Source organism: Lissotriton vulgaris, chromosome 1_1, assembly GCF_964263255.1.
Source record: "Lissotriton vulgaris chromosome 1_1, aLisVul1.2, whole genome shotgun sequence".
NCBI classification, from domain to species: Eukaryota; Metazoa; Chordata; class Amphibia; order Caudata; family Salamandridae; genus Lissotriton; species Lissotriton vulgaris.
The window spans coordinates 231,719,818-231,723,230 of NC_141685.1; the positions used below are offsets into that span (position 1 = coordinate 231,719,818).

General features: G+C 41.7%; 1 non-coding gene across 1 annotated transcript; it reads right to left on the minus strand.

Annotated features, from left to right (window-relative positions):
• Nucleotides 1-300: 300 nt before the first annotated feature.
• On the minus strand, nucleotides 301-373 carry TRNAA-AGC (transfer RNA alanine (anticodon AGC)). The gene has a single exon. It is a non-coding gene; the product is annotated as a tRNA-Ala (tRNA).
• Nucleotides 374-3,413: the final 3,040 nt, after the last annotated feature.

Here is a 3,413-nt window from a genome sequence, read left to right on the forward strand (position 1 = left end):
TCCTGGATGTTCCTCTACTCTTGTTTTGCAAGGAAAGGCAGATTTATACATCCTTCAGAGGACAGAGTGTCAAAGAAAATAAGAGAAAATGAAAATGGAAGTTGTGAGAACTTCATTTTGAGATTGCATAAGAATTCAAATTCCTCTCACATGCTAAAGAATACCTGAACCCTTTTGATTAAACCACTTTAGTTGTTATAATGAGACCATATTTGAAAGCCATCTGTGATTTTTCTGTTCTTACTCTGCAATGACCTTGGCAATGACAAGTTAAAAATAAAATGTATGCAAATTTTATAATGGAGAATGCGGGCATCGATCCCGCTACCTCTCGCATGCTAAGCGAGCGCTCTACCATTTGAGCTAATTCCCCTGTGTGCTTAATCTGCATAACATGAATAAAGTAACCTTACTGCCTTCCACACTTTATTTGAAGTCCAATTGCCCATAACAGTGTTAAGTTCACTCCTAACTTATGCCTTACCTCCACTTATGGGATGTTTTACAGTTCAGGTTGTCCTGTTTACTACTCGAATATGAGTGATATTGCGGTGTGTTCATCTAGACTCATACCCTAGCTAATCTTGAAGTTAAATTTCCCACCAATGAGAAACCAAGGGAGATACCATTTTTGATAGTTATTGCATGTCTAATGCAAGAATAATCACCAGATTATGAGAGTCAATGCAATAATCCAGCAAAAATTACTCATTTTCGCCCAACATGGGGCTCGAACCCACGACCCTGAGCTTAAGAGTCTCATGCTCTACCGACTAAGCTTGCCGGGGTCCCTCCTTAAGACAGTATGCAGACCAATCACTTTTTGTGAAGAAAATCAAATCCTGGATATTCCTCTACTCTTGTTTTGCAAGGAAAGCCAGATTTATACATCCTTTAGGGGACAGAGTGTCAAATAAAGTAAGAGAAAATGAAAATGGAAGTTGTGAGAACTTCATTTTAAGATTGCATAAGAATTCAAATTCCTCTCACGTGCTAAAGAATACCTGAACCCTTTTGATTAAACCACTTTAGTTGTTATAATGAGACCATATTTGAAAGCCATCTGTGATTTTTCTGTTCTTACTCTGCAATGACCTTGGCAATGACAAGTTAAAAATAAAATGTATGCAAATTTTATAATGGAGAATGCGGGCATCGATCCTGCTACCTCTGGCGTGCTAAGCGAGCGCTCTACCATTTGAGCTAATTCCCCTGTGTGTTTAATCTGCATAACATGAAAAAGTAACCTTACTGCCTTCCACACTTTATTTGAAGTCCAATTGCCCATAAGAGTGTTAAATTCACTCCTAACTTATGCCTTACCTCCACTTATGGGATGTTTTACAGTTCAGGTTGGCCTGTTTACTACTCGAATATGAGTGATATTGCAGTGTGTTCATCTAGATTCATACCATACCTAATCTTGAAGTTAAATTTCCCACCAATGAGAAACCAAGGGAGATACAATTTTTGATAGTTATTGCATGTCTAATGCAAGAATATTCACCAGATTATGAGAGTCAATGCAATAATCCAGCAAAAATTACTCATTTTCGCCCAACGTGGGGCTCAAACCCACGACCCTGAGATTAAGAGTCTCATGCTCTACCGACTGAGATAGCCGGGCTCCCACTTCAAGATGGTATGCAGACTAATCATTTTTTATGAAGGAAATCCATTCCTGGACAATTTTTGGGAGTTATTGCAGGTCTAATGCAAGATTAATCCCCATATTATGAGAGTCAATGTAATATTCAGGCAAAAATTACTCGTTTTCGCCCAACTTGGGGCTCGAACCCATGACCCTGAGATTAAGAGTCTCATGCTCTACCGACTGAGCTAGCCGGGCTCCCTCCTTAAGACAGTATTGTCGTGTAGTTCCTAGTTTCCCACTAGGCCCTGCGCATTGGAATAACATAAACAGTAGTATCGACGTGGAACTGCGGATATTCCAGGCCTCCACTGACTATGGTAAACTTAATTGGGTTGTGTTACCAACTAGCTCAGAGGTCACTGGAAACTTTCTTCTCTGCATAGGGAGTGATCAGCTTCCTTGGCACAGACAAGAAGGGATTCAGTTTTCCAACAACCGTGCAACATGACAACTTTGCTCCTCAGATCAAGAGTCGATCTCTAGGGTCGTGTGAAACAATAGACATGTATTTCACTCAGTCAGTCTAGTGCAGTTTACTTTCACGAGATGTAGAGAATAGAGAGACGGGCGTTTATCAATAAAGGGTTAACATTTATTGAACAGTCTTTCTTCTCGTACAAGAGAAATGTATTGCCACAATTGCAATAACTGTTATTATAAAAAGTACATACAGTAAGATAAGTATTGCGAAATAGAACTGTAAAAGCATTGATATGGTTTCTTAGCCATACAATGGTTTAAAAGTAATAAAACATATATACAGTCATATATACATTAGGCTAACATACTCAACTGGTGCTTCTAACTAAGCCTACCCCAGTGTGCCTGACCTAAGCCTAACACGTGAAAGGGGAGCAAGTAAGTAGCTTAAGTTAAGTTGGTTTTGCCAAGGTTTGTTTCAAGAATTCTCGTCTAAGGGTTTAGTCAACACCATACCTCTGAATAGAATGATGGAGGATCCTTCAGGGGTCTCTCTCGATATCCCAGTCACCCGCGAGGGTAAACCGGAAGCGCCGGGACTGGATTTCTCTGCACGAGAAATGCAGCGGCTTCTCTCAGCGCGTCGAGGAAGGAGGGGTGAGAGCGTCCGCGGGCAGCTGGAATCGGCTGGATGTCTTCGCAGAGGACGGCTGCTCGGCTCCTCAAGCGTACTGTACCATAGTTCGCGCTGTAGCGGCGATAATGGTAATCAGCAGCTTCACCACCACAGGATAGCAGGCTGCAGCGACAGAGTGCTAGTTTTTACCAACACAGGGTCATGCAGGCAGCTGGCATCAGCAACAGGCAACGAACTCACAGCTCGTATCTCTCTCATTGCTTAAGGCAACGTTGGTAATATTTATACCTGACAGGTGCCGGGTTTGACGCAAGTTTGCTGGACATAAGACGTCAATTAAAGATGTCACTAGGAAGTGACAGTTATCAGTTGCTCATTAGAGTTCCATTACTAATCAAAACATAGCAAGCGGGGATTTCCAGGTTTGCTAAGTTTTTATCTTGTTGAAGAACTCGGAGTGTTATCTAGGAATATCAGATAGTGACTGCTGCTCTGTCATTGCACTAATTGGTCACAAAGGAAGTAGCAGAGAGTCATGCTGGAATGTGGCTCTGTTCGTGTGAGGCCAGAGATGACTTTCCAGAAAATCGCACTTGAACGGTTATGCCAATATAGGGAATAGATGGATTTATAGCCGAATAGGGGCATAAGGTCACAGTATCGATCAGGAACCTAGATAAGCACGCAACACCCACTCCACGT